The sequence below is a fragment of the Anas platyrhynchos genome, chromosome 2 (assembly GCF_047663525.1).
Source record: "Anas platyrhynchos isolate ZD024472 breed Pekin duck chromosome 2, IASCAAS_PekinDuck_T2T, whole genome shotgun sequence".
In the NCBI taxonomy this organism is placed as follows: Eukaryota; Metazoa; Chordata; class Aves; order Anseriformes; family Anatidae; genus Anas; species Anas platyrhynchos.
The window spans coordinates 62,695,951-62,720,245 of NC_092588.1; the positions used below are offsets into that span (position 1 = coordinate 62,695,951).

Sequence of the window (24,295 nt, forward strand, 5' to 3'; positions counted from 1 at the left end):
GCCAAGGGTGATTTGATCTTTAGATGCCTTTCTCACAACATTTTTCCTCTTTCTCCGTATTTCTTGTCTATGCTACATAGTTTTGAACAGACATAAGCAGCAAGCAGTGCTTGGTGTGGTTTAGTAGAAATTGCAGCCAGTTCCAAATTGAAATAATTAACTATTTTCATCAACGTATAGAGTGTAATCACTTGTGAGATATTAATTCCATAGGAGTGAGCCTTGGGTACCCCCCTTCAGTGTGGTTACAAACGTACCTGCCTCTCAGGTCAGCTCTGACAATTCCTAACCCTGTGTTTGTATTCCTGTTACATGTTAACGTATTTCGAGCAGGAGAGGTGTTGGGGAAGTGTGTTGGCATGGATGGGTGAGAGAAGGAAGCTCGCTGCACCAAACAGCAATGGCAAAGGGAGCTTTTGCTAAAATCTCCATCAGATGCATCGAGCGTCCAGTGTCCCTGTTACAGCTAGAGCCAACGTGGCTAAATGAGTGAGGGGCTATTGGCGTGGGAGTGCAATTTGGGGCAAGGATTGAGGCTGTTACACAATGCTAAATTAATATATATGTGTATATACATGTATACATATGTGTGTATGTAAGTATACGGGGTTAGCAGGGCTCACGTCTGCTCTGATGCGTGTAGCACCATACAGTCCCACCTCCTGTTGGCTTCAGTGATGACAAATTTCATCTTTCAAGGCTCTACACAAAACTGCTGTTTTTAAACTCAGGTTAGAAATGTAGTACAGACCTCCCATTTTGTTTTAATTCTGGGATTTCTCACAGGAAGAAAACTGTCAGGAAGAGAATACATCTGCGTCCTTGGAAAGGCACAGCTAGGAGCTGAATAATAGAGAAATAATTTAATGCCACATCTTCCATTAAATTGTCAACATTCACCCCATGGGAAGGCCTTTTAAAGTGTTTTCTTGCTTGTCACCTTATCTCTAACTGCTGGTTGAATCCTACTTTTCCAATTTATTGACATATTTCCAAGAGGTACATATATTAAGTTTATTGTATACCACAGTACAGCAAACAAAGACAGTCACTTTCTTTTTTTGTAGGGCTGCTAACTAAGTGGTGTTAACTAGGTGCGGTTACGTGTGGATATGACTGAAAGCAATTCCATGTTTCTTGCTGCTTTAATTGCTTTTGAATACAAGAGTGAGATTTTCAGGCTCTTAAAGTAAAGGGCATCATGGATCTAGCTTGCCTAGATCTTCTGAAAATCTACCTTGGTTCATGGCTGCATTTATAAGCCTCTGAATACCTTTGGAAACCTGCTTGATAGCTTGTAACTACTAGAAAATAAGAGTAGAAAATCCATTTGTTTGCATTATTTGTAAGATTCAATAATGTAAAAAGTTTTGGGGGAAAAACATCACAAAAAGATGTTTGTACATAATGGTCCTGGTCTTGAAAACCAAAACCTTTTATTATCAGTTACTTGACCTCTTGACTTATGCTGAAAACCTAGTATATCTTTCTGAAAAATATTGCAAGTGTAGTAATAAAGCTGCTGCCTCAACCTGAAGAATAATATCCAAAGCAGTTGTGATAACCAAAAACCAGAAGAGAAAATAAATGTATTTGTGATGGAAGGCAGGAGGGTAAATAAAGCCACTCAAACTGTTCTCATGAGGCTCCCTCAGTTATCAATGTATAGATAGATGAGCTTCTCCCAAAAGCAATTCAGAGAATGCAGATAAAGCTCTCCTGAACACAGCCATGGAGATTGCTGTATCTTCTGATGATGATGGCTTACCATTAATTTAGACGCTTAGTTACCCGGCTGCACCTCAGCCATAGGAATTCCTCTGCTGTCATGACCTGAAATGCAAAGACTTGGAAGGGGTGAGGTGGTTTGGGAGGGGATACACCCAGCACGCTCCTCAACCACCACAGAAGTTAAGGTACAGTGTGAGGAATAGGTGCAAACATTTCCTACGGTGTCAATGGCAGGGGCTTTAAACTTCCCTTGGTCTACTTTGCCTTGACAGTTCATTAGTTGTATTGCTCCAGGTCTGGAAGCAACCCAGGCAGCCTAAATGTCAGCGTGGTAATGAAGACTCTATTCGTTACTCTTAGAATAAAAAGCTACCTGTGTAATTTAAGTGCTGCATATTGGTAAGCGTGGTTCTCGGTCTCTGAAACCGCTTGGTGGATCCGTGTAAATCTCTCTCATTAAGTTGTTACAGAAGTGTTGCTTCCAGAAGGAATCTGTTCCAAATCAGTGCTGGAGTACAGGCCCTCTCCAGGGAACACTGCGAGGGGCCACGCATGGTTTTGTCACGCGCTGCACTTACAGATGATGAAATAGTCACTTGTCGGTATACTGCTGGGTGATCACACCAGAGAGGAATGCCACTGCATGGCAGGGGGAAGGTTATTCACTAACTAGCAAGGGCAGAAATGTAAGATTTTCAGAACAGAAGAGGAATAGGTGACTCTTGTATCCCATTTTCATGTGTGTTGTGTTAAGAATTGAAGTACTAGTCCCCAAACAGCATAGAGTATATAATGTATCTTCGTAGCATATTAAATATTGTTTTTTCCCTACTACTTTATTATATTTTTAATTATATTTTTTTTACAATTTAAAAAGTAAATAGCATTAACTGGCTCAGTGGATTTATAATGAAAAAAATTAATAGCTAGATAGGCCCTTGTTTAATATTCATAGTATGGTATTTTCTAGGAAATGAGATTAAGCTGTTAAAGCATCCAGAATGCACCCACCCTCCCCCTTTTTTTTTCCTTCCCTGGGACCTGCGCTCACATTCAATTACGTATTTTTATCCTTACCGATGAGCATGTCGTGTATCTTTGGCCTTAAACTGTAGTGCACAAAAATTATTTACTGTTTCATGGCTGATGAAATTAACAGAGGCAGGTTCACTCCGGTTGTAGGAAGGTGGTGGAGCTCCCTGGGTTGTATAAATCATGGAGACTTACCTAATGATGACCAGAGGAGCAGCACAGCCGTAATGCATTCAGGCCAGTATTTTCCAGCATCCCCTGTAAACCCTGCATACTACCTTAGCAGTAAGTGTCTTGCAAAGAGTTGTATCACGGTCCAAAGGTGAGAGAGGGAGATTTGTTTGCATGGCTGTACTCTAAGAGAAAATGTGCCGTCATACTCTCAGTTGCTGAGCTCTAGCAGAGCCACTAAAAGCTCGAGGAGACCCTCAGTTGCCAGAGCAGTCCCCTATAGTCTTCCTAACCCAGGTATTTTAAAAAGCTGTGCTGTAGGATGTATCCAGAAATCTTTGTGCCTTTTTCAGAAGGGTGGGTTTTGTCCCTTGGGGTTCCAGGGTCTTCCTGCCTCTACAGCAGGAGCTGCGGAGCTCAGGGGCCCTGGAAGAAATTTCATCCCTGGACTGGGTGGTTTGTGTGCTGCTGCATTCTCGCCTCTCAGGAGTTATGCACAGAATGGCATCGTGCTGGGTTGCTACAGTGGATGCTGCAGAGGAATTTTTCTTGTTTTTCAGCTGAGATGCTTGTCTCTTTCAGGCGTGGTAGCTGTTGCTTACATCTGATAAAGGCTGTCTGGAACTGAAGGATTTGCAGCTTTTTGAGGGTGATGCTTTTGATTTTTTTTTTTTTTCCATATTTTCATAGTTATAGGTAAGCCTTGAAACACTACACATTTCTAGACTAGAAAAGTTAATAAAAATGGGGGGAAATCATGATAAATGGGAACAATAAAAAATGTGCTTTCAGAAAGTGGAGTAGGTAATAGCTTGGAAATAGCAGTGGGTTGCCACGTGGTGGGCATGGTTGAAAACAGGTTGGAGTACTGCAGTTATCCCAAAGGACAGGGTGTTAGCAGCAGCTCTGGAATCATTCGGTCAGCTTGGGGACAGCAGTGTGCTGTGAAGGGACCAGATGTGCCATGGGTAGAAATAGGGAAACAGAGTTTTGCACAAGAGTATCCTTCATGGTCTCTGCCCACATTTTAATTGTGTAGGGAGAATCTATGTGCTTAAAATGTGTTACCATTGAGATTTTTATTTGTCAGATAATGGTCGTTAAAAGGAATATGATGCAGTTGCCACTAGTTCCCAAGGCTTTGCCCTTTCTAATTTGTGTGAATATCTGCTAACCCAGCCAGCTTCCTGACAGACCTTCAGTTCTGCGTCTCTTGCTTAACAGCACATTTCTCAGTTTACTGTGGAGAAGTAATCAAGACTGTAAGGCTTTGTTTACAAGACATTAGGGGAAAAAAAAAAAAAAAAAAAAAAAAAAAAAGCATCATGCTATCAAGACATCCTCAAGGCTCGTCCTATAAGGACGATTTCTTATCCTGATAATTATAAGGATAAGCTATGCTCTTCAGGAACTCTGTGATTATTTTTTCAGGTGATATCAAGGCCAACAGTGATGCTAAATATCTGAGGCTTGTGCGAAACTGCCCACTGTATGCAAAGATTTAAGAGTAAAAGAGTCTGATTTTGGGAAGAGCTGCACAGGTGAGGATTATGCATTTCAGCAGACCTGACCTCTCTTTCCTTACTAAAAAAAGCTAGTGAATTTGTTGCTCTGAAGGCTTTTGATTTGGGGTGAAAATAACCCCCCAGATCACGTCTGCACTTGTTTGTCCAGCTCTCCCTGTAGCCATGCACAGAAATGCCGTCTCCACTGCCACAGCACGCGAGTGGCCAGGAAGTGATGCAGGTCTGTGAATATCATCGGGCTGCCAGAACAGGACGTTCAGATCACGAAGGAACACTAACTTGCCTACTTTTTTGGGTTTTATCCTCTATTGTTTAAAAGTGACCTGCTGCTTTATTAGCTGGTGTCATTTTCTAGATGATTGTGAATTCCGTCATTGTAAATTTCCATCTAAGAAAAAAGTAATTCTAGCAGTTTGATGATCAGGAATCCAAATGCTTTTGTTCAGAGGATGAATTTTGCCCCAACAAGGGAGCAAAATGTATCAGTAAGCTGGACACTAATTTTTTCACTGCCAGGTAACTCTGCTGAAAGCAGGTCTGTGTTTATGCTTTGTCATCGTATCGCCGAATTGGGTCCTGATTTTCCTACCTTTTGTTCCTTAGCACGTTAAGCCAAGTGAGTCTACTCTTTCTTTGGCAGTCAACTCTCTATTTTCCATACCTTTGGGATATGGATGCACAGTACTCTTAGAAAAAGCCTATTTCAAGGCTATTTCAAGGGATTTTCCCATTCTTAATGAACATTGCAGTTAAAATCACTACTTATTTATTTGCAACTGCTGTTCAACAGTAGACAGTACTTTCCTCTTAGAAAGTAATGCATGTTTTTATGGCTTTCCACTTTGTATGTTTGCAGTTGCCTCATTAAATATTTCTGTTGGAATACTCATAAAAATCACCAAGTGAAAATAAACTTCTATTTGTTTTCTAATGCTCACTGGCTTCATATCTAAAATGGGACTCAGTGAGAAGTTCATTTTTGCTTCATTTTAGTATGACCAAGACCATTTTTTTTTGTAACTACCATAACAGGACTAAAGTGATAGTATTGCTTTACTTCTGAGAAACTGCAGTCATTCAACAGTAAATTTCTATAGTGAAAGCCTTATGTTTATGAGCTTCTTAAATCACAACTTAGAGCTGAACCAAAAATAGTGCAACCTACCCCTTCCTAGCTTTGCACAGTATGTGATTTCCCTGCCCCCTTTTAAAGTGTATGGGAATCTAACCCATGTACGTAGTATGGCTGCTGCCACTTCACCATTATTCAGTCCAGCTGCCTGGTGGGGCAGGCAGACGTTGTTGGGACATGAACTACACCTGAGAGGTTAAATGACTTGCCCAGGAATGAGCTAGCAGAGCAGAATTTGGGCATCAAGACCAGGTCAACAAGTAAAAGGTGGGGCTGGAAGACCTCAGTTTGCACCTTGAGACAGAGCAAACTGTTGTGAAATGGGGAAGGATGAGTGTCCCTCTTGCAGATGGGAATTGTGGCACGAGTAAGTGACTTGACCATTGTTACAAAGGAGGCGGTCTGAGTCAGTTCTGAATTTTGAACTGATGTCTTAATCCCTGCTATCTGGACTCCTGACTTCGATACAAAACATATTAAGTATTTTCCCTGTTTTGTCTGTTTAGTGAGATAGTTTCTCCACTTTTTTGCTCTGACAGAATATTATTTATTGGCAAGCATTGCAGGCACAGAAACCAGTATCATAACTGCTTGTCACCACTGAGCATTGTTGCAGAAAGAATTGTACTGGTAAATACTGGAGGAGAGAAAATACAGTAGCAACCTAAGTCAGAAAGGGAGCTTTGCAAACTGGTTGTTAATGCCAAAAGTCAGGTCTCTGTGCGCTGGACTCGATTGCTCTCCAGTTACGTTCCTGTGGGCTCTCCGCCTCCTCATGCACGTGCATTCTCCAGCAGTACGTAGTTTGTATCCTAGCCAAAATTCGTCTCATAACCTGGCAGGAATTCCTAAAGGAAAGGCTCCCAAAGGAGGACAGTGCTTTTTCATTATTAACATGATCAACTCGTATTCAAGTGAGAGTCTGTATTGTAATAAACATTTAGAAGACTTCAGCAGAAATAGTGTCAGCTCAAAAGCAATAGGAAAAGCTGATTGCTTAAATTGTCAGAGCCCTTAAAACAGAACAGGGAGTTACCTGTGTCCTACAGCAGGGGTAGATTTTACAGCCTGGCAGGGAGAGAGGTAGAGACGAATGCAGCAAATGAGGTTCATTTGAAATAAATCAGTGTTAGTATTCCCTCCTAATACATGCAGTGTTTCTGCTTTTATAGTCTGAAATCATATTAAAATAGAAAATATGTACATTTTAATAAAAAATGAAAAGTAGAACTGCTTTGTTTTACAGTTACTGCTAGTCTTACAGCAAACACAGTTATGCCCTGGGCTTGCAAATGTCATGTACATTGGAAGAGGGTCTGAAATAAGCCAATGACAGCAAATAAATTCCATACTGACACTGCCTACTATTAATTAGGCTTTACCTAGCAGGCACAATTGTAGCATTCTGCATTGTGCTGCAGTTTTGTCAGCAAGCATCTTGGGAAGGTTGAGATCAACTTACTGTTAGCCTTAGAGATGGACAAGCAGCTTGAGGAGCCAGAGTGACAGTTCTTGGGTGTCATAGTTCTTTCAGAGTCATTAGGCTGGTGACAGGGTTACGGGCACATGGTGCTGCCTCTTGGAGAGTGTGATGGACAGTTCATGGCCATCCTGGCTTCACAGGTTTGTTGGCAGTTTTTGCTGGAGTAGCAGTGCTCACTTCCTATCCTCAAGGCTTACAGTGAGCTGCTGACCAAAGTGCTGTGTTTTCAGAGGAATCTGCATGTCCATGAGGAAGTACGGCTTCTCCATGTTTGAGTCCCAAACGTGTACACATGCAACTCCCCAAACTGATACATTGAGCTCCATGGAGCTGTGTGTGTGTGCTGTGTTCATGTGTATGTGGTACATACAAAATAAATGCTTAAATGTCTTCTAGGATTTCATCAGTACGTAGTTAATCAGTCTGCAATGTACTCAATAAGTGTACAAGGCATTTATTTGCCTATGATGTGAGATAGGGTAATGATGAGGTCATTCTTTGAAAGCCCAGACGCTCAGCATCCTGCCGTGTGCTTTGTAAGTGATTGGGATGGAGAGCTTAGAAAAGACTTTGTAAGTCTGTGAGGCAGCTTGAGAAGCTACAGTGTCAGCGAGTTTTAAGTCTGTACAATCAAGAAATGACTTTGAATATACTTTGAGTGGTTCTGGGGTATTTGGGGAAAACAGCTGTTTTTTTCACTCAGCTAGACACAGCTATATAGCAGTGTTGTACATTAATGTTTTCTAGTTTTTTTTAGATACAGGTATGCTGTAGTTTAGTGTTTGGAAAACAAAACTAAACAGCTCATTTTCTGACAGTGTACTGGTAACTATATCATCCCATTTACTGCTTAGCTAACATAGAGTATTTCTTAGAGAGGAAAGGTTTAAACTCGTAAATATCTTCCTTAGCTGTAGAAAACAAAGAGGTATCTATAAAGGAAACAAATGCCATGGACAGACAGGCAGAAACTGAAAATGTATACAAGTTATTTTAAGGTTTAGACAGCCAAGTCATGTCCAGGAATAGGACTTCCATTAGAGTTTTACAAAGCACTTCCTACATGAAGTGCTTCAGCCTTCTTAGGGTGCTGCTACTTCCCTTTGGAGGGTCTGGAAATCTGGTTGGTCCTTTCTATTCATTTTTGAAATCATGATTTCTTCTCTATTAAACCTGATACGCACAGTTTGGATGCCCATTCCATAAATTCTTAGTACACTTATTCCAGAACACAAATTCCAGAACTCATATACTATAGGAGCAGCTACTATGTTGAGGGATCCAGGGCTTTGGTGGATTACATGACTGGTAGTATCACTCATTGAAACTTTAATCTTCTGTTTTGAAGCTGGAATAAAGCAAAAGGAAGAAGAAGCTTACACTAATGACTTATTTTTAATTCTCCTTTTTGGCATTGAGAGGGTGCTGTGCTAAATTCTATGCATCGCTACAGTTTGGGTGTTTTTGAGCAGAAAAAATGCATACAGCAAAGTTAAATAAATCTTGTTATTGAGAATATATGAGTGTAATATTACAACTTGGAGGAAGAATTTGGAGGAATTTTGGAAAAGAGCTATGACAAGTACTTTTTGTTCTGTACATTTATCTTTGTCTTGTGTGACAAAACTGAACATACTTCTTAAAATAATCCAGACACTTTTGCAGCATAACAAAAGTGAAGGGAGGTGAAATATTCCTACAGAAGGTGAGGATATGAGAGAGCGCAACCCAAACATCAGGGAAGAGTAGTTGTAGGACATAATAGCTGTATGTGTTTAATACAAGCTAAAACATGGATGAGAGAAGTCTCCCTGACTCCATTCTTGTAGTTACAAGCCTGATGTCTCAATCTTGCTTCCTCTTTATCCCCTGAGAGACTGTATTTTGGCTGGAAAATAAGAGCAAAGCCTAGGAGGCTGGTTTCAGGAGCCTGGGCTATGCAGAATGAGAGAGAGCAAGCAGTGTACTTCAGCTGACATGGAGAAATTGGCTCAGGGGCTGGAGAGACCTCGAGACAGCAAAAAATGTGAGGCTGAGTCTTTTAATCCACTCTAGCATATCTCTCTGTATTTATTTTTTTTTCTGATACAAAGTTTAATTTTATTCTGCGGCCACATAGTTAAAGATCCTGACTCTTTCGTTTTTCTCAGTTTTAGAGCAAATGGTGTGTTTCGTTCTCCTTTTCCCCCAGTAACAGAAAGCTGAGGACTTTGGGAGCACTCAGGAAGCAGGCAGAGAATCGCTGCCTTTGTGTCTGCTTGGGCTGCCAGCCCCAGGGTGGCAGAACTGGGTTCCCATTGTCTGCCGAGAAACATTCACCAAAAATACCTCTTGTGGAAAGTAAACAAACAGGGCTTGCAGGCACGTGGATCTGTTTCTAGAGAGTTTACTGTTCGAGCTCGAGTCTTATGTCCGTGGCAATGCTGATTCGACAAATTCAAAGGGCTGCCTGTGCAAGTTTATTCCACTGTAAATGTTCATTGCAGCTGACAGCGAGGGCTGGGGCTTGGCTGTGGGGTTGTGCTACTGGGGCTTGCTTCACGCCTCTGTGACAAGAGTGACAAAGAAATGCTTTCCAGGGCAGTGTCGAGGATACCAAGGTTTGGCTGAGACACGGTAACCTCATGCAGTTTTATTACTGTAAAAGAGGAGTCCCTGATGAAGAATCAAAGAATTGTAGGTCCCTTCCAACTCAGGATATTTTACAAGGATCACTGAGTCCAACTCCTGGCTCTACACAGGCCCACACAAAAACCAAACCCTGTATCTGAGAGCGTTGTCCAAATGCTTCTTGAACTCTGGTGAGCTCAGTGCCATGACCGCATCCCTGGGGAGCCTGTCCCAGTGCCCGAGCACCCTCTGGGTGCAGACCCGTTCCCTAACCCCCAGCCTGACCCTCCCCTGTCCCAGCTCCATGCCGTTCCCTCGGGTCCTGTCGCTGTCCCCAGAGAGGAGAGCTCAGCGCCTGCCCCTCCGCTCCCCTCGTGAGGGAGCTGCAGGCCGCCATGAGGCCTCTCCTCAGCCTGCTCTGCTCGGGGCTGAGCAAACCCAGGGACCTCAGCTGCTCCTCACATGTCTTGCCATTAGACCCTTCACTATCTTCATAGCCCTCCTTTCGATGCTCTCTAATAGATTTATGTCCTTTTTATACTGTGGTGCCCCAAACTCCACACGATACATGAGGTGAAGCCGCACCAGCGCAAGATAGAGAGGGACAATCACTTAAGAAACATAGAAAATTAATTCACTTGAGGGGGCTGGAGGAGCTTCTGTCGTCCTTGGAGCAGAGCATGCCAGCCCACAGGACTCCTCACAGCATCCTCCCTTCACACATCCCTGCTGCCCCTCCGGTGTGCTGACCAGAATAGGTTTTAGTCCCATTTACATTAGTTTGTGCTACCATTTTGCTGAGTTCTCATGCATGGTGTGGAGCAAGGAACACCAAGAAGCACTGCGGGGCAAGCATGCCTCTAAGGGGGCTGTTACACATTTTATTGGTGTTGGCAGAGGCTTTGAATGCCTCTCTGAACAAAGCCAAGATAAGCGTTCTTGTAGTAAAGTGAGATGAAATTTGCTTAGGTACTGCCTCTGCTTGTCCCTGCTGAAAATGTAAAATAAACCTTGTAAAGATTAACAGTACAATAAACACCAAAACACTTATTTCCCAGTATCTCTGCAGCAAATTCTGTGGTAGCTGTAGCACTTGATGGCAATGTGCTGGAGGCCGGAGATAGCACAGAAATGAGCTTCCAGTTGGTGCTGTAAATGTGCCTTGTCTTGGCTTCTGCCATTCATAATCTACTTTTTCTTTTCTTTAGCAGCTCACTTTCAAATCTGACATCAAATTGTTAGTTTTGAGAATCAGTTTCTTCTTATGTGCATAATACATCCACGGATACCTAGCATTGCTTAAAAAAGCCAAGCATATTTCTGTGAAGTATACCTAAGCTCTGTAACTCATTTATTTTTTTAAATGATCTTGTGCTTGGACTTCTGTGCTTAACTGACCTTTTCATAGTTACTACCGCTTTATAAGTCATTACTAGAAGGCTTTTAAAATATCATATTAATATTTTTTCATAATAGAATGTTTTTTGTCAAAGACTTTGAGTGCATTTATGCCTTATGGAGGACACAAAATGAGATTAGCAAACCTTGTAGAGTGTTGCTGTAGCGTAAAATATTTCAAGTTTTAATTGCAATGAAGAATTAGTTTCTGTAAAGCACAATTAAAGAGTTTCTTAGAGTTCAAATTAAGATTCACATTAGCCTTAAAATTAATTTGATAGAAATCAAACAAATTAGACGTGTCAGCAATTAAAAAAGAAAAGACTGCGATCAAATTTGTCAGATGCAGTAGAAGATATTTTCCAAGTTTATCAACTACACAGTGACTTTGAAAATTGTCCTATAAAATGTTGATATATTAAGGGGTAAAAAAGCAGTGCTGTGTGAAATACTGTGCGCTTTTTTGTGCTTTTTTTTTCTGACATGAGTCTAATATAGTGCTACTTGCTGAAAAAATGAAATGGTTTTGTTGCTTTAGTTTGCCAGGTCTATCTGAAGCTTTTCTTGACAGAAATTTTCTGGAAAGTGTCAGCCTTGTGCAGTAGTTCAGGTCCATCTGTTAGATGCTTCCCATCTCCTGGTTGTGAAATAGCATTTGTTTCTGCTCTGTGATTACCCTGGAGTCCTTTCTTCCTTTTGTAATTTACTGTAGTGGTACTTTTTTTTCCTCCCCTTTGGGATTAAGACATCAGCCTTTCTATTCACTTCCATTGTATCAGAAGTTCCTCGTGAACGTTATTTGATCCTTTTGACTTCACTGCAAAGAAAGAATATTTTGCAAATTGGCAAGTCACCATTCCTCTACATCAAAGAACCGAGACCTCTTCAACCCAGTGAGCTGATGACAGTACTATCCAGCCTTCCTAGGCAGTTGGTCTCTCTCATGATCATTATAATGCTTACTGCCATCAGTAATCAAGAGAGGGAGAAATCCTCAATAATTCTAGCTGTTCCCCATTCTCTCTTCCTCTCCTTTTTAAATATAGCCTGTATGATGTAGCTGTGCTGAACATGCTTAATCTGCAATATGGCTCTCTATGGGAAGTTGTCTGAGCCATGCAGCTTATAGGTGTCAATCTGCAGCACGTCCCAGGCTTGTGCTGCCCTCCAGCAGTCTCGCCTTCCGCCTAAAGCTGATGTGTCAGCACTGGTATGCTTGATTTCTGAATTAATTAGGCATTCTGCTACCGGGCTTGTATGGTTAGCAGAATTCATGAATTAATAATTTTGTGCTTTCTGTGGAGGAGAGAAGGTGATATGTTGTCTGTCCAACAGGTTTTTTTAAATTTTCATTTCTTGCTAAAGTTAAATTAGTGAATGGGCAACAATAAAAGCATTGTTGTTGGGTCAGTATAGTATAATTATGATTGTTTTCTGAATTAAATTGTTCCTTCCAGACCTTTTCCCGTTCTGTACTAGTATTTATTATAGAGAGAGTTTTTGCTAGCTGTTTTAATGAAGATTTGATTTACACATTTTACTTAAGTTGGAAAAACTTCAATACTAAGCAAAAGCCTTTTTTTTTTTCTGTCCCTCTTCCTGTTATTGTTTTTTACACTCTCTGCACCAGCATCCAGTGTCTGCTTTTCAGAAAGCAGCAGGAGCAGAGCAAAGACAAATAGGGCTTAGGTCATTTTTCTCCTGGCAGGCCCAACAGGGGAGAGGTGGAGCTGTGGCACAGGGGGACTGGCTGTCGGGACACGGTGTTCATCTTCACTGATGCTCTGGGCTCTTGCCCTTGAGAGCCCACACATGGTTGTGCATCTACTGCTCTAGGACCTCATTTTCATATTTTCAGAATGGAAAAGTGACAGCATATGAAGGATAATAAAGAGCAAATCACTACTGCACACCTGAAGACCGGGTATATGTCTGCTTGGAACACATAGCACAAAGCTAATACAGTAATAGGGAGCAATTCGAAGGTGACATGGTGTATAGTTATTGCAGTTTATTTTGGAAAGTTTGTATCTCTTGCTGTAAAGCCATCCCAGATTCTTTAAGTTTTTCCCAACTGTTGGAGGTGCCGTGTTGTTTAGGTTTGTCATTTTCACAACCAAGTGGCAAGGGTGTCGCAAGAAATGTATCAGATAGGCCTTCAGTGAAATACATAAACATTTATTCCATAAACCCAGTTACTAGCAGATTGTTCACTGTAAGAATAAGAGAAATTCTGCATTAATGTTCTTCAGGGTAAAATCAAGCTTTTCAATGAATGCAAACAGACTGTGCAGTTTAATTTGCTGGGGGTGGCCCTAACCTACAGCAGGGCTGCATATTGAATCTTAAAGAGTGAATGATGATTGATCTTTGTTTCTTCTAGTTTGGATAATGTCTCTTAACGTGCAATGCAGCTGAGCTTCATAGGGAGGAGGAGTCTGTAAGCTGCCTTCCTTCGTGGGGAAATACTTTGTGGAGAGACAGTAGTCTTCATTTCTAGAGGAATTATTAGAGAGATTGTACAGGGTGGAGTAAAAAACAGAAGAAAAACCCTAGGATTGGGTCATGGAAGAGAGGGTCATCAAGAAGAAAGCTTGGAAAGAAAGAGATGGTTGGTAGCAAGGAAAGCATCATCCTTCTGGCTGGGCAGGACTGGGATGGAAATGGTGTTGCTTGCCTTCCCATATTGTTAAATAAAATCCTTACACAGTTGTACTTTGAATGGCAAGCTGGTAGAGCATATTAACCTACCCTGCAGACAGGTAAAAAATAAAATAAAATCAGGAAATATATTACTAAGTACATGGGTACTTTATTGAAGCAGAAATAATTCATGAAATCAGCAATTCTTAAACTTGCTTTTCTGTCTTTGAGTACCGTTTTCAGGCATGTGTCCTTCTTTTTCAGGCTCAGCATTCCAAGCATGAGTCTAAAGCACTGTATTTCTGCCAAGAGTTGTTGTGGTCTTTTCTTCAGAATGGTGGCATTGGATTGATTTTTTTTTTTTTAAACGACTGATGCTACATTTCTCCGTATGGTCTAGGTTGTCTTTTCACTTCTGTTTTTCAAATAAGCTGTAATGTTGAGGAATGATTTAGGAAAGGCTGAAAACAAGATGAACCTTGAACTGGCTGAATAGAAAATTGGACCAGACCTTTAAGGTATTTCTTTTGATGTGTGGGATTATTTTTTTTTTAAGCCTGCCATTGCTAGCAATGGTTAAATGACCTTAGGCTGACCTCCATCATTTGTTTGAAGTTTGTTTTTCAATATTTTCTGTACTGCTGTAAGAGGAAGTTCCTGAACAAGTTTATATGATTTACATTGTGATACATATCCCTCCACGTTGCTTTTCCTTTAACCTCTGACTAAAAGCACGCGACCTCATGGAGTGCAAATACCTTGCAGACCTTGTAAATCAGTGGTAAGTTAAATGTTTGCTGATGCTTTTTAAACAGATGCAGATGTCTCTTTTAGGTCTCAAAACAGTAAGCTTGGGTGTCTAATGAAGTACATGGCTTTTATGCCAGACAGTTGTATAAAAATTTCATAAGTTACCTGGGCACCATTTCAGCAGAGTAGGTAAGTACGTGCCTAAATCCAGCTATTCAGGTAGCACCTGTAGAGTTCCGTGTTCAAGTAACTTTTCAGTCAAGACTGGAAGAATTTTAAGTGTTTTATTATTATTATTATTATTATTATTATTATTATTATTATTATTATTATTATTTGAAAAACATCAGTGTGACTAGAGACTTAACTGTGCTCTACGAATTGTCTTGTTATCTTAGCAATTAGTGTGTGTTTGGGGACTTTTTTTTTTTCTGTGCTGCTATAATCTGAACATTAGCAGTCTGAAGTCTTATTTAATAATTGATATTTTGACATTGAGATAACTTGTGTCTGGGCAGATGGACGATACCATTTGTCTTCTGAAGTGTTGGAAGTCATTTGGACGTGCCTGCTTAATTGCTTTGGGATGGAAAGGAAAGGTGTGTCAAGTGGTACTGCACCGGCACCTTGCTTGCTCGATGGGCATTAGGAAACATTCAAATATTGCCTAATATTTGCTGAAGTGTGTTTCCATCTTCTGTGGGCTCTTGATGGTGATGAAACAACAGCACACAACCAGAGGATTTCTTTCTGGTTCTCTGCCAGAGGACCAAACCGGTGGTTTCAGAGCAGAGGGTAATGGGGCTGTGGGTTTGTACAAAGCTGCTTTGCCTCAGTGAAGCTGTTTCTGAGGCACGGCATAAACCCAGAGAAAAGGGGGCATCCCACAGTGTCCTGGGATAACTTGTGAAGAGATGGGCTCCAGAGAGCTTTGTCTGTAGGGGCTGCTGTCTGGCACGCAGCAGGCGGCTCTGGGCGGCTGTTGGCAAGCCTGGAAAAGAAACTTGCAGGAAGCGAGGAGCTGTCTCAGTCTGGGGTGCACTGATGGATGGTGTTTTGTATTCGGATGATTTCTTTTCAACATTTGTGTCTAGAGTAGTTACCAAAGCTGCTCATTAGCTTACAGAGTCTGTGGTGTTCGTTCCTGTCCCATTTGTGGGGTGTCTGCAGCGCCGGGCCTGACAGAACCGTGTTGCATCCTTAGTGCTGTGTGTGGGGCAGCTGCTGTAACAGCACAAAGTTTTTCTTGTTTGCCACTGTCTCTGCACTTCTTTTCCTGACATGTTAATGTCTCATTGTGTAAACAAGCTGTGTGAAGGGGGAAAGTCGTGCTCTGCTGTCAGAAACCTTGATGGGAACGACCATCTTAGAGGGGCTGGCACAGTAGAAACGACAGCTTGCCAGAGATGTCCTCGGGGCAGTGCCGCAGGGCAGAGAAGGCAATAGCAGCTCCTAATGACTTCATCCTGACAGTGACACGTGCTGAGCAGCTCTGGATTTTGGACGCTTCATTAAAGCAACCGTTTATGAGGTACGTGGCCATGTTCACCCAAATCTTAGTCAGCCAAGGATGGGGGCTGCTCACAGCTGTTTCATTAACCACTTTGCATTCAAAACCAACTCGCGATGCGTTGGCTAGGATCTCTCGCACAGATGTCTCTCCCATGTGCGTCTTCTCCAGCGGCCAAGCTTTTTGAAGTGTTTTATGACTTCTGACAAGGAAACTTGTAGCCCTTGCTGTTTGCAACAGTGTGAGGTACCCAGTGTGATTTTGGTATTGTCCCATTCTCAACAAGGAGATTCTTTTCTGTAGTTCTGTGTCTTCAGCAATCAGAAGACCTGCAAGGTTCATTAACTGATCCTTAAAAAAGACTTTCATTAACAATTGTATTTTGAGTATTTCAGACTGAATTTTTGTCTTTGCATGTTAAAATGCTCTGTCTATGTGATAGGAGAAAATCTTGTCATATAACCTGTTCATTAGAGATTTCTTATTGAAACAATTAGTGTGGTAAAATATGAAGTAAATGACTTCCGTAAAGATTATAGAAGAATAACTAAGTATAATTGGTATCAAGAACTTTTCCCTGATGCAACTGAGGGGTAACTTCACCTTTGGGGAAAGATTCCTTTACAGACATTAAGAAAACAACTATTTTCCGTAAGAAATGTAAATTATAAATGCTTGAAAGATATCACTCTGTTAAACCTCAAATATGCTGCAATATATCTAATAACAGGTGAAGAGCTTTAAAGTTCTGCCTGTGTCTGAACAATGGTAAAGTTTATAGGACTATGGAGAAAACCATCCTCTGTTGTCATCAGAGAATAAGATGAATAATATCTGTCCTGAGTAATCATTTTCATTTTGCTTCATCAAACAAGGCACTGATTAGATACATTCTAAAAAAAGTCATGATGCTCGTATGCTCGTGGTAGCTTTTTGTTTCTTGTAACACCAACTGTATACTTGAGTTGATTACAGCAGAGCAAGAACAGCTATGATAACGCTAATGATGTCTTAATACATTTAAACCCTATAGTACTCACGTGACAGAAATCCTGCATTTATTCTACTTCCTGAAGAGTAAATTTGCATAATAATTTCTGATATGTTTACACAGTGAGGTACAACAATGTGAAATATAAAGTTCCCAAATATTCCTCCCCCCCTCCTGTCTCTCTCGCCACCTTTTTCTGGTTATTCTGTAACTATACTGACTCACTCCTACAGAATTCAATAGGAGTGAAATTATTTCAAACACTAGTCTCACAAAATCCCAATGAATGAAGAAGAGAGGAAAGTGACCTCACTAAAGCTTGTGTAAAACTGAGCACACGTGTAGCCTGTGGATTCAGAAGCCTCATTGTAGGCTCAAGGCATTCTGATAATGAGATGGAAAAAAAAAAATGTATCAATACAAAGAGTAAAAAAGCAATTGTTTTGCATTGCAAAACATGAATGTAGAATGCTCTTAACTTTATTCTTGAGTGTAACTGCTTGAAAACTTTGCTGACATGTCTAGAGAAAGTTAGTTGCTACATCATCCTAAATAGAAGACATTATTCTCTACCCTCATTTTTCAAAAAGCAAGCAATATTCTTAAACTTGTAAAATCATTACTCTAGAAGGGAAATGGAAGACTCCAGGATATGCAGTTTTGAAATACATTAAAAGATGTAGTTTTTGAAAAGGAAGGTAGGGCAGTTTGGCAAATTAACTTTCTTCAACCCTGTGAATAGGGGTTACTTTGATGTTTGAAGTTAGCAACAGAGCAGACTTTAAGATGAGCAGACTTGTTTCAAAGGAATTAAGTTAAGTGACGTGCTAATATTGAAGACTGATTCTGTTCTGAATTTATGCATTTATTGGATATATTGGTTCTGACAACTATTAAAATGAAAAACTAACCAACCAAAAGTCTTTCCATCCATATTTAAATGCCAACTTTCGAGTGGCTTTCTCAGTGAGAGGCTATAAAACATGCAAAAGGAAAAACAATATGCTAAGAAAGGAGATGTTTTTAATGCTAGCAGAAGAATTGAATTAAAAACAAACAAAAACAGACTAAACTACACAATGTTATTAAATTGGCCAAATGTAGGCTTGGCCACCCTCAATCACAGCCAAGTTTTAAATTCCTGTATGCATCAAATGTTTACAACAAGAGTGCTGCTGTACAGCAACTGCTACTTCTCTTCTGTAGTGAGCGATAGATGGTAAAGACAACGCTGTAGAGCTTGCTTTGAGAAAGAGCTGAATTAGCCAAAAAATGTTCCATCTCTCTTCTGCAGCATTGGACCACACAGATCCTGCACGTTTACAGTTTTCAAAATCCTCTACTTTAATGTAAGCATGCGTGCACGCTGATATTCAGCTGGTTACGAGCGTCTAATTACTGTGATTATATGCATGCATACTTCATCACTTTTTTTCTAATGAAGCTGGCAGTGCAAGAGAAGCTTGGCATTTTATCTACTGTATAATTTGCTTGTTTTTATGCTTAGTGTAACAGCTTGCTGAATGTGTGCTGAAGTGAGACTTTGATAAATAGCAAGGGGAGGGCAGGCGCACAGACATGTGGAGCACTAGTGGTCATTGCACCCATCCAAAAAGACCTATCAAACAGGTATGAGGAAGGCCAAAAAAGTGAGAGGAAATTCACAAGTAATTTCTGTTTCTTGAGCACATTGACACATGCGTCTTCAATTTCTTTTTCCTTTGGGAAGTAATTTCTCATTGGATGAATGCAAACTACTTTTTGTTACTTTCAAGAGGATTCCTGCAACCACCCAGGGTACACTCAGCTGTAGGTATAGCCTGGTGGGCACAGCAGTTCTTGGATGGAAAAAAAAACACACACCCTAACATGGTATTTAACAGAGCATTACGTTTTAGCAGGTAGGTGGAGGGGAAGACCTCCTTTTTGAGAGTTCACCTGCTGCCCTCGATTCTGGGGTGGAGGCAGTGAGGGCAGGAAGAATTAATTGGCTACCTCTAAAAAGTCACTAGGTTGCAGTAATAATCATTGGCTTGTGATAATATTGTAGTTTATTCATAGCTTGTCCTCTTGGAGAATTAATCCAAGAGCAGGGCCTGGCCTCTAGCCTCAGCACACTACCTCTGCTGAGCTGACAGAAGCAATCTGTTTTCAAAGCCACTGGTGGGTGGAAGTAAAACAGCCACCCCTTCTGCCTCTCCTCCTTCCTGCCCACCGGAGCTGCAAACCAGAGTCTTTACCTGCTTGAAGGCCACCAGCAGCCGTGCCTGCTCCATTGGGGTGGAGCTGGGGGCAGAAGAGCCCTGAGGGGTAATTTGCTGTCAAGATGTGGTGTTGGCTCCTCAGTTGTCTTGTGGTACCTCTGCAGTAGAGGGCTGTAATAGCATCGTAGAATCATTGAGGTTGGAAGAGACCTACAAGGTCATCTGGTCCAACCATCATCCTACCACCAATGTCACCCACTAAACCATGTCCCTAAGCACCAGCTCCTTATGTGAGGTGTGCATTGCAAAAAATAATGCGTTTCACCCACTCTTCTGGCAGAGCAGGTGGAGCTGTGCTGGGAGCCTTCATTTGCAGTCCGACCAACCGAGGAGCTCAGGTTTTAAGGCTGTGCATCATGTCCTCCAGAACTGTGCATTTTCACTTGATAATTTTCTGGGTTTTGAGTTGAAAAATTGGTGATGTTTGCACTTGTTCTTAAAGCAGTGGGTGTTTTTTATTTGTGTTCTGATTTCTTAGCTTTTGGAATGAACTTCAGTAGCATATCCAGATTTTTCTCTGTAAGCCTGAAGTCTCATGCTCAGATGGTTTTAGAGAATTTACAAAAGCATTTGATATTAAGAGACTTGGCAGTAAAATGAGGAAAGGTAGGTTAACCTCCATTCTCAGTTCTGCCTGGAGTGAGCTCATGTAAATTCTCAGTTACCTCTTAAAGGTCACCAGGTTGCAGTATGAGTCATTGGCTTGTGATGATATTGAAGTTTGCTCCTATTTTGTCCTGTTGGGAATTCTAGCATTGTGACAGGAAATTAATGTTTTCTTATCTAAACTTAGGAAAAAAAAAAAAAAAAAAAGGCACCAATATTTTGGAAAGTATTCTCAAAATGAGAACTGTGGAATACTGGCACAGGTTGCACAGAGCAGCTGTGGATGCCCCGTCCCTGGAGGTGCTCAAGGCCAGGCTGGATGGGGCTTTGGGCAACCTGGTCTGGTGGGAGGTGTCCCTGCCCATGGCATTGGGTGGTCTTTAAGGTCCCTTCCAACCCAAACCATTCTGTGATTCTGTTATTCTATTTTTGGGGAGCCATTGAAATGTTAAATTTAATAATGATGTGAAACTTTTTTAATTAATAGTTTAAGGTACCTGTTAGAAATAAGGCACAGGACTACTCTTGTGAATAAAGAGATAGAGAGCAAGACAATTGGCACAAAAATGACATATTTTAATTTATGTTAGTTGAAAATGTAAAGTTTTTATATGAAGTATTTTTTACTGTCACTTTCTTTTTCTCCTTTGCCCCCCGCCCCATTTTTTTTTTCATCTGCCATATGCTGCATGTCTTCTTGCAAGAGCACTGGAGATGGATCAGATCTAAATATACTTTTTCTCAGCTTTAGCACAATGTGGCTATGATCCTGATTGGGACTTGAAAGTTCTTGAGGATAAAAATATTAAGGAATCTGATGCCATATTTTAAATGGGTCCTTTATGAATATGGGAGGTGCTTTGAGCCTTCCGCAGAATCAGCATTTCTCCAAAATGTCCTGATATTTCAATTGAATAACGTATCAACCAAACCCAAGAGATATTAAGTAACAGATAAAAAAAACACCAATTGTTTCTGCTTTTTAGTCAGCTTTCATATATATGGTATATACGGGTATTCTGCTATAAATTTTACCTGAATGAAAAGGTAAGAAAGGTAGATATGTATTTGGACCGTTTTTAAAAATCTAATGTTCAAAAAAGGAAAACAAAATTTGAAGATGTGGTAAATAAAATTGCCCTTTGAAACTTTTTTTTTTTTTTTTCAAACTAATTAAAGCAACTCCTCCCGTAGAGCAGGGTCTTGAAGAAGTTCTGACATGTTTTAACGCTGGTATGTTGAACCAGCCACGTGCATGGGAAGTGCATGGTTTGATGGAGGCTGTCCTGTGTATTTGTGCTGTGCATTTTTTTCATCCCAAGCAGGTCTTGTGGCTGCTGTGGGTTACTCAAAGCAGGTAAGCAGGAGTCATAAGCTAAGGTAACAGTTTGAATTGCTGGGAGGAATCATAGCAGTGCCAGAGTGCTGTGTGGCCAGTTCCTAGGTAGGTAAGAGTAAGCAGGGTGTTTGAGCTCTGTTCTGCCTTGGCCTGGAAAAAAAACAAGATATTTCAAGGCAACCTGTTCTTCTGTTATTTATAATTATAATGGGGTCTAAATGCATTTTTCAAATGCAGTTATCCACAGGATTCGATGTGATGGGGAGAGAGCACTCTAGGTTGGGTACTGGAAGCTGTATAGCAAAGAAAGTAGGAGCTGAGAGCAGCCAACACTTGCTTTGTCATGCCATGGCTGGGCTGCTTCCAGGAACCTGAGCTAGTTTGGGTTTTTTTGTATGCTACAGTTTGTGCCACATAGACATAACTACATACTTATTGCCCAAGGCATTATCCCTTCCACAAAATACGCAAGGTAAAGAAAGATGATAAGAGGGTGCTCTGAAGTACAGGGACTTGCTTGGGTTTACTGACAAGGTCCTGGACAGGCTGAGATCTCACACATCAGGATCCTGCCTGTAAGCTGGGACAGCCTCTTTGTAGGTTGTTCCCTGATCACTGATCTTCATCAGTGGATGAAGAAACAGCTCTTAGTTTAAATGGAGGTAAAGAAATGCAGCAAGATATAAGCATGGTGCAGATAGCAGTTAGGGGAATGGTAAGCAAGTTTCCTTTGTCCTTTTGTTTGTTTGTTTTGGGGTATGCTGCAGCATTGTAGACTGTGGCAAGGAAAGCTCACCCTGTGAGATTCCAAATGCAGCTAAATATGGATGAAGGTCCAGACTTAGTTATTGCAGCAGGATAGAGGGAAGTGCAGCATATATCTAGCCTTACAGCTAATTTTATAGCACTTATGTGTATGCAGAAGCACTTAAATTTCACAATTCTGTGCTGTCCAAGAATGCACAGGAGCTTTTATTTAGCAAGACTAATAAGAAATAGAAACCTACTTTGATTTATTAGATGAGCATGATTTTTACCTTCTTTACCTTCTTGCCTTTTCACTTACTCTCTGTCAACTCTTTTGGATTTGTAGCTGTTCATTTCATTCTGTTAATTTTTTTTTATTTTTTTTTCTGCAGCAGAGGAATCTAGAAGTACAGCTGGGTTTTGTTTTAAATCTTGGTAATGAATAAATAAATAAAAATAATTAATTTCTTGTAAAGTACACAATCTTTCGGCGTAGAATTTCAGGCTTGGTGTTTATATAAAATAAACAATAACTTCCAGTTCAGGAATGTTATTGTTCATGTTACTGCAACTTTCTGGAAGAAATAAGATCTGATTTACTGACTCATTTTAAGGATATTTTCATTCTTCTTTCTAAATCAAGCAACCGTTTTGTGGATTTTTGTTGTTGTTTATTTATTACTGCTCACATCTTGGCAGCTAATTCTGTGTCTTTTACTTATCATGCTGTTCTGAATCCGTTGTTTGTGGGTGGAGGTTTTTTGCTAGCCTTTTTTTTTACTTTTTTCTCATGGCTCATATTAAATCTTTATCCATCATAGCATCTGCATTTCTCCATCTTCCCAATGAGATGCGTTGGTAGGAATGTTCTCATATAACTGAATTGGAATATTGATGTTTGCTTTCTGTGGGTATCTGACATAAATTCTATGGGCTGAGAAAGACTGAGTGCTTCTGGACCTGCCTACATGCAGCTGAGGCTACACATCCTTTTTGCTCTGCTGCTGTGTGGAGAACATGTGCCAGGTGTTGCTGTCCTGAAGCCAGTCCCAGAACTTGTTCCCACAGGGACTTTGAGGCTTGTTCAGAGCAAGGAGGCGTAATATGGGTTAAAACAAACAAGGCAATTTCCCTTCCCCTCCAGAAAGTGGTGTTTTCATGGCATTGTCACTGTGTGGAAATTTTTAACTAAAAAGTTAGTGCAACTGCAATCTCCAAGTCTTTCAGCAAGCAGTACTGTGCAAGTACCTGTTTGAATAAGCTCTTGCGGAATAGGAGGCATCCACCTATATCAAAATCTGTTAAAATATTTATGAATGAAAGAAACCCTCACTAGGGAGGTCTGGTTCACTGAGTCCAGTCCCCTGCTGTTACGGGCACCCCACACCATATGATAGGGCTCATGTATTAACCAAGCTCCACCTTAGGCTTCCTGCCTCCACCGCTCCCATCTGATGTCTCCCTTTCCTGGTGTGAGGAACCTTCTAATTTCAGGCACAGATGCACTCACAGTCAATTTAGCCATGCTTCTTCTTGTGCCAGATTAAATCATTTTTAAATCAAATTTAAGTAGCTCTTCTCTTTTTCGAGGCTTACTGAATACATATGAGGGACACTTGGAGCCACCTCGGAATGCAAATACACCACGGTCTGGTATCCGAGCACACGAGTAGTTATTTTTCCCCTTAATCACTTCTTGATGAGACTTTTAGTCTTAATGCTGAGGATATGCTGGCAAATCATGTTTCGGTGTCCTAGATGAAAAGTTGACTTGTACAGTGGTCTGGTCTTTGTAGGAGCCTCCTAGCAAGTGTCCTACCCACATTAATATTCTTCTTAATTCCCATCTCCACTCCATCAGAGTCCTTCATGCTGCTGAGTTAGGACTGACATCTTTTCTTTGCCTAAAAAATGAGCTACTGTGTTTAAAAAGAGCGTCATGTTGGTCTGTGAATTGATTTTATTTTTTTTTTCCTGGTGCTGGCAAACTAGTGCTGTGTTTTATTCTGTTTTCCTTTAACCTCGTTCTTTAATTACGCCTCCCGTTACAGCATGTTCCAATGCCATATGCTTCTGCTGAGGTGATTTTTATTAGCAGCAGTTGCCTGGATTAGTTGTTTTTGTTTTCTGCTTCCTCTGCTTTTTTTTTTTTTTTTTTTTTTTTGAATGGATTTATTGTGTTTGAACACTTTACAATCATATATCACCCTATATTTAACAGTTTTATTGAAGTCCTTGCACCTAGCCTTGCAATTTCATTTGCCCGTTCCTAAAGAATCTGTAGACGGTGATTACTGAGGTGTATCTGGTTTTCAGTGCATTAAGCTCTTTGGGTCTTGCTTCTGTTTTCATGTTCTGTGCC

The 24,295-nt window shown here is 40.8% G+C and overlaps 1 protein-coding gene across 7 annotated transcripts in view; it reads left to right on the forward strand.

Moving 5' to 3' along the window:
* The window catches only part of CARMIL1 (capping protein regulator and myosin 1 linker 1), a 183,478-nt gene that overhangs the window by 26,403 nt on the left and 132,780 nt on the right, over positions 1–24,295 (forward strand). The gene's annotated exons all lie outside the window — the stretch shown is intronic.